Here is a 14,514-nt window from a genome sequence, read left to right as displayed (position 1 = left end):
TTGGTGCAGGGTCCTCAACTGGGGCTGGCAGGGGGCAGCAACTGAGGGCATCGGCATGACTCAAGTTCTTGCCAGGACGATGCACCAACTTGAATGAGTAGGCAGCCAGAAACAAAGTCCATCTGGTCATTCTGGGTGAAAGTACCTGCGGGGTTTGCTTATCTCCAGATAAGAGTCCTAGGAGAGGCTTATGGTCAGTCACAAGTTCAAAATGGTGGCCAAATAAGAATTCGTGGAACTTTTTAACTGCAGCAACCGCAGCCAGGGCCTCTTTATCGATTTGGCTGTAGTTCCTTTCTGCCGTGGAGAAAGTCCTAGAAAAGAAGGCAATTGGTGCCTCGGAGCCGTTGGGGAGTCTGTGGCTTAGGACAGCCCCAATCCCAAAAGGGGATGCGTCAGCAGCCAGGACCAGAGGAAGGCGTTGATCGAACTGGACTAAAACCGCTTCCGATGTGAGTAAGGATTTGACTGCTTTGAAAGCGTGGGCTTCTTTGGGTCCCCAATGCCAGGGTGAGTCTTTATCTAAGAGTCTATGTAGGGGTTCAGCGACAGATGCTTTGTGCGGGAGGAATGAGGCGTAAAAGTTTAGGAGCCCCAGAAAGGCTTGTAGTTCAGTCTTGTTGGTTGGTGTGGGTGCCTCGTGGATGGCCTTCACCTTGGACTCAATTGGGTGGATGCCAGAGGCGTCTATCCTATAACCCAGAAAGTCCACCTGCCTAGTGGCGATGGCGCACTTCTCCCTTTTAAGTTTGAGGCCATGCTGCCTAAACTTCTCTAGCACTGTCCTGACCCTCTGAATGAGTTGAGGTCAGCTAGTAGCTGAGACTAAGATGTCATCGAAATACGGAACAACTCCTGGGAGACCTTGGAGAATCCGTTCCATGAGTGATTGGAAAATGCCCGGGGCCACACTGACCCCGAATTGGAGGCGCTTACATTTGAATGCCCCTCTATGCGTGACTATGGTTTGTAATTCAGCTGTCTGATCATCAACAGGGAACTGTTGGTATGTCTGGGACATATCTAACTTGGCGAAGATGGTACTGGGTTCGAATGTGTGTAACAGATGCTGAATGACAGGGACGGGGTATGCGCTGACCTGTAAATAACGGTTGAGCGTGGTTTTATAGTCTGCGCAGATTCTTAAACTGCCATCCTTCTTGAGTGGGGTGACTATGGGGGTCTCCCATTTGGCAAAATCAGTAGGTTCTAACACCCTTGTTTAAGTAGTTTGTCTAATTCTGCGTCCAGTTTAGGACGGATGGCGAAAGGCACCCTGCATGGCTTAAGGTGGAGAGGAATTGCCTGGGGATCTACAGAAAACGAGATGGGGGTGCCTGAATAGCAACCTAGCTCGCTACTAAATACGTCAGAAAAATCAGAAAATAATGTATCTACGTCAGAAGTTGAGACAGCATGGATCCCAGTTACACTAAGGCCAAGGGAAGGAAACCAATCAAGTCCCAACAGGCTGGGGAGGGCACCGTTAACAACCACTAAAGGCAAATGGCCTTTAAAGGCTTGGAATTGAACGAGGAACTTGCCTTTCCCGAGGACAGGGATGTTCTTGCCCTGGTAGTCCCGCAGTGTCAGGTGGCATCTTTGGAGCTGTTTCCTTGACAGTCTGGGCTGGATCTTCTTCAGAGTGTCCCAGGAGATGATTGAGAGCGCAGATCCCGTGTCTACCTCCATCCTGCAGGGTTTACCTTCTAGGAAAACAGAAATTTTAATTTTATCAGGGGTTTGGGAAGTATGGTTAGCGTGGTAGCAGGTATAGCAGTCCTCCACTTGCCTTTGGGAAATAGAAGGTGGTGGAGGTCTTTGAGGCAAGGAGCGCCCTGCTTGGCATACTCTAGCGAGGTGACCCTTTTTTTGGCAGTTCAGGCAGATGGCGTTTCTAAACCTGCAGGATGCCCTAGAGTGGGAGCCTCCACAGGTTAGGCACAAGGGCGGTTGTTTGGGGGTGAAGCTGTTTGTCTGTCCCGCTCCTACCTGTGAAGGCTTCTGATGCTTAAGGCGGTTAATGTCTGATGAGTCTGTGGGGTCTTCTTCACTGAGCACTTCTTCAGAATGGACAGTTGGACTGCTGGGCTTTAATGGGGTGCCCTGAATCTCGGCTGCTGACTGGGCAGAGAGCTCAGCAGCCAGGGCTTCCTCCATGGCTAGGGCCAGATTCAAGTCCTTTTTTGCCAGCAAACGTCTTTGGAGTCTCAGGTCTCTAACCCCACAGACGATCTGGTCCAGCAGCATGTCTTCCAGATATTCTTTGAAACCGCACTGTAAGGCAGCTGTCCTCAGGGCAGCCATGTATTCGTTGATCGACTCCCACACTGCCTGCTTCCTGATTCTGAAGGCATACCTTCTGGCGATCTGGGATGGTTTTGGCGCGTAGTGATTGGAGAGTATTTCTTGTAGTTCATCCCATGGGACGCTTCTGATGGCGCGTGGTGCGACTAACGCTGTAGCGGTGTCAAAAACGGCGGCCCCACAATAGCTGAGGAAATAAGACTTCTATGTTCCGCAGCGTCAGCTAACCCGATGGCATCGAGGAAATGGCTGAAGCGATTCTTGTAGGAATCCCACGTTTCCTCGTTTGGCTTGAATGGCGGGAATGCTGGATTAGCATTCATCGTGGGTAGTGTCGGGTTCGTCTTCTTCAATCGTCTTTGAAATCGCGCTCTTAAAAGAGCGCAGGCTGTGACTGTCTCTCTGGGCTACGTAGCTCTTTTTGAATTTCGCGCTCTTGGTGAGCGTTGGCGGCCGCGGCTACGGTGCCGGCGGCTCGTTTCAGTGACTACAGCTCGAGTGATGGCGGTTTGAATTTCGCGCTCTTTGTGAGCATTGCGCGGCTGCGGCTACAGCGCTCGTGACTTCACTCTCAGTGATTTACAGCTCTTTGAATAGACGCGTCTGGTTAGCCTTCGACCATCCCATCCTCGTCGCCAGTGTTGTGGAGCGATGGTAAGGAAGAGGCATGAGACCAGAGCGTACAACTAACAAGGCTTTATTGCAGGGAATAAAGGGTTGTCGCGTCTGCTTGCTAACTTGCAGACTAGCGGGCGACAACAGGCTGGCTCTGCTCGACAGCCGGCTTATATAGCCGACTGTCAAACGGAGCCAACCAATGGGAGCGGCTGGTGCTCCCGCTCAAACAGTGGACCTGGTTGGGAACTCCCACCAGTTCCACGGACATAACAATTTCTATTACCAAAAAAGATCGGGAAGCTCACTAAATTCAAGACAATTCTTTTGACATAAATTACCTCCATACTCATCCCTCTTTGTCTTGGGTCACCACTGATTTGCATGAGATGTTTGTTTTCCAGTAAATCTGTTATCCAAATTTCTGTGGCCGCAGGTAATGTGTGTTTGTGATAGGCTAGATAAGGTTTTACTTTCTTTCCTAGAATGTATATATTGACTTACAATTAAAAGCATGGATGAGCACAGGTAGGGTTTTTCTTCTTATTACTCTGAAATACTTGCCTGGGGGATCATTAAGGTATTTTTAACACCTGCTTGTTTCTTTAGGGAAACTATTAGATTGCATTAGACAAATATATATATATGTTTCATTTCTATGACAGCTTAATGCTCACCATATAACTTTACTTTTCAGTCTAACCATATATACATTACATAAAAGGGGGGGGGGGGGGGGGGGGGGGGGGGGGGGGGGGGGGGGGGGGGGGGGGGGGTATTTTCATTTCTAGACCATTCTACCTGACTTCTCTTTTCAAGTCTAACCATATCTAACATTTCCAACCATTCTTGCTTCTTTATCCTCATGGCTGTCTAGCTGTGTCCTGATCAACAAAGAACAGATCAGAACCAGGTGTGATGGTCTGATCAATGAAGAATAGAGAAGAAATATGTAAACTCTTCCTTGTTGAGTAATATTCTTTTTTAGCTGTGTACAGTAGCATTTGCAAGATATTTCTCTCTCTGGGCACAATGAGAATATATCTGCTGAACAAAACTCCACACTGGCATTAGGAAGGGCATCCAGTCAGTAAACACACTGCTAGCTCCATTCAGTTGCCCAGATTCCACCCCACAAGGGATTATGGGGTCGCTAAACAATGATGATGATAGTAGCAACTCGCTGAAAAGAGAACAAAAAGGTGACATCTGCACAATGACACAACTCCACAAATGCCATGTTTACATACTTTTTGTGTCTCATATAAGTACATAACATAAATCATGGCATTTACATTATATCATGTTTAGGTCGTCACTTTGTCCCTCTTTGAATGTAGAGCCATGACTAAAACTAGTCAAATAATATACATTGTATATTCATCTTTAAAAAATGGACAATTGGCCTTAGAAGAGATACAATAGCAATAGCACTTATATGCCATATCACAGTGCTTTTACAGCTGTCTCTAAGCAGTGTACAGAGTCAGCATATTGCCTCCAACAATCTGGGTCCTCATGAGGTAAACATGCAGAGAACATATTTCAATAATTACTTTTTAATATCCGCAGTAGCCTTTTATCTAATGATGAAATTAATGGATAAATATGGAGATGGAGCAGAGTGTCTAAATGTGTATGTGACAAAGACCTTGACATACGGGGTGAAGAAATGCTGCCTAAAGAACAGTCAGATAAGAGAGGACGTATCCCACAGCTGCATAATGGGCAGAGAAAGAGGCAAAAGAAGGAACTCTCATTATCTTTTCAGCTTGTAAAGGAGATAGAGAGAGATGCGTCCTTTCAGACTTGCAAGCTTCTTTTAATGTGGCTTTACAATGAAGTAGAATTAGCTCATCTGGTCATGTATCTTGTCTGCGCTCTACCTGAGAGGGCTGACAACACGTGAAAATGGTTTAACATGTCGCAGGAGCTTTCCTTTTAGCGTGTAGACAAGAGCTTCATGGCAAGCTGACATTAAGGACGTTGTATTTGTGAGAGTAAATGAGATCCTCTTTCAAATGATCAGGCTGAATCTCTTGCTGGGTTGAAATGACCTACCCTTTCATTTTCACTGTTGTATTTCCTAATAGATATTCTCTTTCTTTCCCCCTGCTCCCTTTCCCTTTCCTATTTGATATCTTGAATACTTCCATAGAAAATTAGACTGTATCCAATTCTACCGTAGTCAGTGGAAAGTTGGAAAATTAAAGCAAGAGAGACCCCTTGTGGTCTAACAACTTTAATTCATTTCAAAAATTGGCATTCCTTTAAGAAGACTGCGAAGGTATTTTCTTCTTTCTTGATTTAGCTTCACTCAGAGAAAGAATTTTTACGAAGCAAGATGTTTCACCTGACTAATTTTTGGATAATGTGTCTTTGTGTGTTAAGCCTCACTAATTAGTATATGAGTTTTCGTATTTCCATAGCCAGCCCCAAAGATGTTTTTTCAAGAGGCAACTGGACTTCCTTGTTTTTCTTTGAAGATGTTTTGCTTGTCCTCCAAGAAGCTTCTTCAGCTCTTCTTTGAGGAGAAGCAAGATGTCTTCGAAGAAAAACAACAAACTCCAGTTGCCTCTTGAAAAAGTACCTTTGGGACAACCAGGACCTGGATGATGGAGAGTCTCCATAGGCATTTAGCTATTCACTTTGGAATGAACATCCTTTGAATGGTGCAGGAAAATGAATGGATTTCCAGAAAAATTGCAGACTATAGGAACCATTTGCACTTCAGTTTGAGATGGCAGACACTACTCAGATGACCCTAAGGACACAGATAAACCTTGAAGTGGCCTCAAGTGTCTAAAAGAATGCAAATGACCAGCTGTCTGCAAAGAATATAAATCCTTCCATTCCTCACCATCCAGTCAGAGCTGAAGAAGCTTCTTGGATGAGAAGCAAAATGTCTTCAAAGAAAAACCAGAAAGTTCCGTTGCCTCTTGAAAAAGCACCTCGGGACAACAATGACCTAGATGACTGAGAATCTCCATAGACTTCCATAGCCAGGGAAAGTAGATAGCCTATTGTTATTCCCCGTATAGTGCCAAGGGAATCAAAATGTTATATTTCAGATTTGTTGGTGAATATATGTAATACTGTGGGTTGAGTGCTATTTGTCATATATAAAACCCTTGACTGCCTTGCTGTCTCTTTTCAATTGAGAGAAAGATGACATAGGGTGTAACTAAGTATGCTTGGCAAGTTCCAAAGATATGTTTTCAAGATGCCACTGGACTTTCTGGCTTTTCTTTGAAGAAGTTTCACTTCTCATCCAAAAAGCTTCTTCAGCTTGGGAAGGTTGAGATGAAGAGGAGGAGAAAAAAGAAAGGGGGAAAATAGATAAGATAGATGAAGAAGTTCAAAGAAATGATTGCCATGCCTTTGGAAGAGCTTTTGAATGTTGCCAAAGATAGGATGATTGATAACCATTTATTCATACTCTCATCACAACGAACTCTGTAACTTTTGAAGGCATAGACTCCTTGCCTGAAATCCTGCAACAAAAATTTATATTGTTTTTAGAGCTGGCCATTCTACAGGGTTTACATCTGGCCAATTTTTATGGGATTTAGTCTTGGCTAATCCAAAACATTGGATTTGTTTTTCCTTATCCATTCTGTTATACCCTTGTTTGTATAGTTGGAATCATTATAAAATTCAATTTATGATTTCATCCAGATTTATAGAATATAGAATAATATAGTTGGAATGGACTTTGGAGCTCTTCTAGCCCAAACCCCTGTTTGAGCAGAAGACCCTATGCTATTTCAGATAAATGATTGTCCAGTCTCTTTTTGAAAGCCTCCAGTGATGGAGCACTCAAAACTTCTGAAGACAAGCAAGTCTATTGGTTGATTGCTCTCAGTGTTAGGAAATTTCTCCTTAGTTCTAGATTGCTTCTCTCCTTGGTTAATTTCCAACCATTGTTTCTTGCCTTGCCTTCTGGTGCTTTGGAAATTAGTTTCACCTCTTGTAGGAGCCTTCAAATGTTGGAACAATGCTAGCATGTGACCCCCTAATCCTTCTTTTCATTAGACTAGACATACCAATTTTCTTTAACCATTCTTCATATGTTTTAGCCTCCAGACCCTTAATCATTTTTTGTTGCTCTTCTTGCATTATTTCCAGAGCCTCAACATCTTTTTTTATAGATGTTTTTTAGAACTGGATTTAACAGCACCCAATATAGTTCCATATTTTATCTAGTCTGTAGAGGTGGTTTTATTTTGTTTTGTTTTTGCAAATTTGATATACTCATCAATGTTATTCTTGGTGAATGTGAGTTTCTGCTTTGCTACTCTCTCACAAGTTATCTTCATATTCCATGATTTCTGTCTGACAGAGCCCTTGAACATGTATTTTAAGTCAAGTCAAGAGAGGCCTTTAAATCATTCAGTGTTGTGAGGTTATTTGTGACACTCTTGGGAGTAATTTTGTCATGATGGCCTCTCTTGGGAAGACCCACTATTATTTCAAAGTCCTTCTTATTTTGACTGAAACTTGTAAGGTAAGAATTAATTGTTTTCAGCTAAATCTACTATGTAAACATGAATCAGTGTTTCCAACTATCAACACTAGGAAAAAGGATAGAGAAAAGAATAGCTTCAAAAAAGGAATAGATGTTGGGGGGAGAGGGTGAAAGGGAGGGAGAGAAGGGAGAAAGAAAGGGAGGGAGGTCGGTCCTTCTGCATAGGATTTATTTCTTGTCCATAATAAAACCTTCCATGCCACTCAAGTCTATGAATTTTTGCTATTTTGTTGTTAGTTGAGAAGTCGTGTCCAACCCATTGTGACCTCATGGACAACGTTCCTCCAGGCCTTCCTGTCCTCTACCATCTTCTGGAGTCCATTTAAGCTCATGCCTACTGCTTCAGTGACTGTTATTTCTTGTTTCTGCTATTAGCTAGTTATTAAATATAAGGTTGAATTTTCAGAGAATATGCTTCTAGTGTGATACAGGAGTTCTGTTTCATTGGGAAGAATCATGTACAAATCGAAGAAAACTCTCTTCCTAAGAAAAGCCCTCCAGAAGGTCAATGAATGATTTCAGGCCAGTTATTCTCATTGTATCTTTTTGTTTTGTTTTGTTTTGTTTTGTTCTGTTCTGTTTTGTTAACAATGGGAGTTCTTCCAGAAAAGGATAAGTAGCTATCTCAGGAGATATTCTCTCCTGAAGGAGTTTAAACTGAGCTAGAATGGCTATATTTCAGGGATACTCTACTAGTGGATCCCTTGCAAATGGTTGGACTGGATGAATTCTAAAATACCTTTCAATCCTTCTGTATGATGACTTCATCTCTCATAGTTGTTCCTATGGAGTGGAATGGGAGTGCAACAAGCTCCTGGAGCAAATACAAGATGAAAATCCAATGTAGAAAAAGATAAATCAGTTAAAGATGGGGTGAGATGAAAATAATAATGGAGAATTGCAGTATAGTGAATATCGATTAATGATTTACCATTATTACTAGATGGCACTGGAATGTTACCATTTTTCCATATTACTGTTGCTGCTAATTATGTAATTGTACAAATGAGAAAGGATTGGATTTTAAGGGAAATGATGAATGTTTTTATGACAGTTCAATGTAAATTCAAAATTTTTCAAATTTTTTGAAAGGATCTGATGCTATTAATATTAAAAGGGCACAAATACTGAAGATTATTCCCACTGAAGATTTCCAAGTTAATTCACTCTGTTTCCAATTGCATTTTTTACATTTTAGGCAAAATTCCAGTTTTATTTTTACTTTTTACTTATCTGTAGTCTATGGGAACTAGTTTGTTATTCATAATATTAATCTATTAAATTTATATGTCACCTAACTCCAGTGACTTGAGCAGTTGATTAATCTGAGGGGAGGTTGCAGACATATTATAACATAGCTATTTTGTGGAGAGGAATTATAGGAATAAGCAACAGTATGAGGAACATTCCCACATAAACAACTCAGACTGAGAAATTTACAGAATGTTGCTGTTTGGAAACATTGGCAGTCAAAAGATTTAATCAACTACCTCAAAAGATTTATTTTCAAGAACTTAAAAAGGTTAATTGTTAGAATATATTAATCTAAAAGTCACCAGTAGAGTCTTCGTGAGTAATAAATCATCCACAAACCTTGGGAGCCCATGGGGAAGTAAAACAGCAAATGTAGAGTCTACTTTGCATGTCACACTCAGAAAAAGTGTCATGACACTAGGTCTACCATTTCGACTCCTATCCATGGACACTGATAGAAGTGTCGGGTCATTACTCAAATTGTGTACATGCATGCACATGCACTATAAAAACACATGCACACACACACACACACACACACACACACACACACATGCATATGCATATGCAGACACATAGACCTATATATAAGTTTGAAAACTTGTAAGGTTGCTCAAGTGTGCAAAATTTCAATATTGTTATACATAATCACACAAAAATGAAAAAAAAAGTGTATGTAATATTGTAAAGGAGATAACTGAAAATTGATGTCCTCATTAAATATATGGGTGGGACATTTCTGCACCAAAAATGTGATGATCACTACGATAGATTCATAGGAATGTCCATTATTTTCTCATATTCACTACTGTCTTTAGAGATAGTATCAACTTTATTTGTCACTATTGATCTTCCCTTCTCAACCTGACAATTTCCAGTTATGTGACACTACAGCTCACATAATAATCACATTTGCCTTCAATCCAATGATTTTAATTTTGTACAATCCCTATCTAAATTTTTAATATCTTTTTTAAAAATGTGAGTATAAGAAAGCTACTACTGTATCTCCTGAAGATTTTTTTGTTATAAATTATTTTTACATGTATTGGTTCTGGATGAAGATGAAGTGTTTTAAATCTAATTAAATGAAATATTTATTCCCCCTTTTGTAACAGCAGGCTCTTCCAAATACTTCCCCTTTATTTAGTAATCTATATGTGGGAATGATCTTGGAAGACTGGGTAAAAAATGCTGCCTAGGCAGCAGATAAGAGGGAGCTGAGCCCACAGCTACATAGTAGGCAGAGAAAAAGGCTCGGAAGGTTTTCAGGCTATAAAGGTGCCTTACCATAAGGTAGAATTAGTTATCTGGTCATGTTTCCTGTCTGGTCTACTAGGAAAAGTTGACATCAATGTTGCAATCTGAAAGTCCATTCTCTTGCTTTCCTCTTTACAGCCCAAGAAACTAGGGAAGGTCTCTTCTGAACCTATTGCTCCAGCTTCTGGCTATGTTGCCTCTTATCTGACCATTCCCTAGGTAGCATCTCTTTGGACAATCTCAGAAGGTTTTTTTTTCCCACATATCATTTCATATACAGCAGCATTGCATATATTAGTGGTTGTAGAGTTGTAATTGCAGGAACGTTATTATCTTGATGGCAAACCTCAGGTAATGAAGGTTCCAAAGCAAATACAACTCAGGCAAACAAAGTCATTAATGTAAAGGAGGATTAGAGAGAGGAAGTAAACATGTGTTAGACTTTAACTAGAGATAGTTAATTGTGTTAATTACTATGCTAAACAGTAATGAAAGTTAAGCAATAACTAAAGTTAACCAATGTTGGAGGATTACTAAAAATGTGTATAAATGCAAGACTAGACTCCAATAAAGTCATCATGATTCATTTGATCATGATCAAACACCTCGACTGCCTCGTCATTACAAGTGGTGGCTAACCTTTTCGGGCTCCTGTGCCAAAAATTGTGCACATGCTTACACTCACATGCCAGCACCCCACGCCCCCTACACATGCGCACAGAATCCCCACCCACCTACTCCCACTGCCCATTTACCTGCACCTCACCTCTCAGCTGGTTTGAGGCCTTTTTTGGCCTCCCAGAGGCATGAGGAAGGCTTCTGCAGGCTTCTTCAGACTTTGCAGGCCAAAAACTAGCCCCGTTTTGTCACTTCCGGTATTTTAGGAAAAACAGGAAGTGATGAAACAGGTCTAGTTTTCGGTCTGCAAAGCCTGCAGAAGCCTTCCTCAAGCCTTTGGGAGGCCAAAAAAAAAGGCCTCAAACCAGCCGCATGTGCAGTTAGATAAATTTGCCTGCAGCTCGCGTGCCAGCACAAATGGCTCTGCATGCCACCTGTGGCACACATGCCATAGGTCGGCCATCACGGGCATATATGAACCCTTGGGGCATGGTGAGCAAGGGAACCTTGAAGTCTTGGGAGAGGGTTTCAAATTCCTTCCAGCCTACTTTGAACAATGTTTTTTTTTTTTTTCCTGACAAGACACAAGCCATAAATATACATGGCACTCCCTTAAACGACTGTATCCTAGAATTTGTCATTCTAAAGGTTGTCACCCTCAAAAGGATTCAGGTCCTGCGGGAGCTAAATATTTATTTTTATTTTATTTTATTTTATTGCTAAATAGGTGAAAGAAAAATTCCACATAAGAGCCTGAACTGTGTAAAGCAGGTAATCCTCTAATCTCCATACAATGTAACTGAAATGGGCAATGGAACGGAAAAAAAAAAACAGAAGACTGAGTCTCATTATAGATTTTCATTACTGAGTAACAGTTAGACAATTGGAAAAATAAATGGGGATCAAAAGAGAAGAACCCATGGATATTTTTGACTCTATCTGAAATGCTAGCTGCCATTAAAAAGCAGGCAGGAAAGCAGGCAGAATTTTCAATAAGAAAGTAGGAAGTAGAATTCTTAGTAACTCATATTCATTTGTTTATTTGTTTGTTCAATTTACATGGCTGCCCATCTCAAACAAATTGTTCTGGGCAGCTAGCAATTTTAGAAACTCAGCAAAAAGCCATTAAATATAAAATAAAAAAAACAATGAGCAGCATTGATCAAAGAAAAAAAAATGTAAATATGGATCCAATAGAAATATTTCAAGAAAACTATTTTACAGGTTCCAACTGATATTCTACCTGCACAATTAGAAGCACTGTCATATTTTCAGAGCCTTGTGAGAGTCCAACAGGGCAGGGCTAATATGATCTCTAGAGAGAGGAGGATCCCTAGGGAATGTGAAGTGACCAAAAAGCCTCTCTTTCTAGATCCTGCTAGGTGTAATGGATAGGATTTTCATGCTGGATGGGATGGGTGGACATGTTCAGAGAGAAGAGGTCCCTCAAATAATCTGGACCCATGCCACGGAGAGCTTTATAGATAACCACCAGCAGGCTAGAATTGATCCTAGAAGCATATTAAAAACTAGGGCAGTTCATAAGAAAACATGAACTTATGTAGATTGAGAAACATACCTAACTGACTGCACTGCTGCCTTTTGCACTACCAGCAGCTTCCAGATGTTCTTCAAGGGCCACCCCAGGTAAAACATATTTTGATAGTATATCCAGCAGGTGACTAAGGAATGAGTGTCAGTAAGCAATCTTCCCATCTAGGAAAGGTGCAATTGATTTTCCTGATCGAAAAGGAGATATGAGTCAAGGAGGATAAATTTTCATACATTCACACCTGCCTACTGGATAAACTTACCTTTCTGCAGTGACTGAATGAATAAAATTTGCCACTGAGAGAAACAATTCCCAAGACTACTCCTTGTTTTGGTTTCAACCACCAGAAAGTCAGGATGGCCAAGCCACAATTGAAATCTTAGCACAATTTCAGTAGGTTTTCTGCCCTGAAGGAAATTATCTTGATTACCTCCAGATTCTTTTGGTTAATCTGTTCTGAAGTTGAAAGATCTGGGTCTTATTTGTAGCTCATAAATCTTCATGAGGCCATAATTTCCCTCCTTTGTTCCCAGGTCCCACTTATAATAGCATGCAGCCACCATAGCAACAAGACACCTCTTTATATGAATTACCTTTGGTTATTTCTCTTTGTAGACTATCCATTTAAACAAAGAATTACTCTTACAATTCAAATGCCTCTTGTCTAATCATCCTCACTTCAGAATGATTAAAATGACAAAGCTTATCCTAATTGCAAATACAGGAAGAGCTGGTGGCTAATCAGCTCTTTACTGGTTGAAGCGAGAGTTGATAAGAAGTTTGAGCATCACTGGAAAAGACTGAAATCCAAGAGGCAGAGCCCATATCATGATTCTCTCTGCTGGAAGATGTTCAACATCTTTATTTGCTCAAAATATTTTATCTCTTGCTTTCCCAGGCTCTAACATAGAGGGTGCGATCTCTTATACAGCTCCCCACTTTTCCAGCCACTATGAGACATTCCCAATGGCTGGGAATCTGTAAGTAATATTTGACCAGAGCAGGGAAAAATATGCCATTTGGGTTTATGTTCTCCAGCTAACTTTTTATCTGCCCCTCTTCTCATGACACCAAGATTTCTGTCACAGGCAGTAAAAGTTCAGAGAGAAAGACCAATAGATATTTCACATGTGCCAACAAAACAACTTTTACAGAAGCCCAAGTATAGTACTCAGCATTGGGAAGGAGCCATTTTAGGTCTGAAACATTATTACCATTGCTACCAATGAACACATCCCACATATGTTTTAATATTAAGTCTGTATTTAAACATCCAATCTTCCACTCATCTGACTATACATTATAAACCATTCTGTTTAAACATTTGCACCTGGATTCCTCTGATTTGGTCAGGCCTTCAAGTGCCCTTACACAGGCACCCTTTCAACCGGCTAATAGCCTTTGCAAAATGATCTGAGAGTCAATAGCACACTGAGAAATTAATGAGCAAAATGAGGCTTGAAAGGAAGCTGTGACTAGCATGAGGAGTAACATCATTACCAGCTTTCAGCAGAGCAACTTTAGTGCAATTACACTTCTAAAATTATATTTATAATTAGTGAATTGAAAGCAGTTTCAGATCAGGAAGCTCAATTTTGGATCAGAACTCATCCTCTTTCTTTCTCTCTCAGCAGGGCAAAATTTTGTTCCTTTCTTTCCAAATTACAACACAGCCTGATAAACTGACATCCAAGCAGTGCTGATCACATTATGACATTATACAAGACTGATGTTCCTTCGTGACTTTTTTTTGTTATAGTATATGTAGTTCTAGTTTTCACAGTGGGTCTATGACTATAATCAAATAACATTAATTTAATTTGAGGGAATAGAGATTGATGGTGCTTAGAGTTATTGCAGACTCTTTCAGGCTTCTTAGTGCTACAGTGTTGGAATCCTGTAGTATATGAGATTGTAGTCTGTTGTACCTTAGAGAAGGAAGGAAGGAAGGAAGGAAGGGAGGGAGGGAGGGAGGATTCTTATTTCTATTGATATGTTTGTATTTTGCTAGGATATATGTAATTAAGGGCGGGTGGTACACAAATATAATATATACATTAAAAAAGAAATACAGATAGTCCTTGATTTATGACCATTCATTTAGTGACCATTATGACAGCACTGAAAAAAAGTGACTTGCAACTGGTCCTGGCATGTATGATCATCCCAGAATCCCTGCAGTTACATGATCAAAATTCAAGTGCTTGGCAACTGGCATGAATTTATGATGGTTGTAGCATTCGGATATCATACCATTGCCATTTCCAATCTTCCCAGGGGTTTGTGACAAGCAACGTCAATGGGGGCAGCTGGATACATTTAACAATCACATGATTTCCTTAACAACCATGGGGATTCACTTAACAAAACAACAAAATAA

This window comes from Pseudonaja textilis, chromosome 8 (genome assembly GCF_049901715.1).
Source record: "Pseudonaja textilis isolate UNSWEBS1 chromosome 8, rPseTex1.2, whole genome shotgun sequence".
In the NCBI taxonomy this organism is placed as follows: Eukaryota; Metazoa; Chordata; class Lepidosauria; order Squamata; family Elapidae; genus Pseudonaja; species Pseudonaja textilis.
This window is presented reverse-complemented; position numbering follows the sequence as displayed.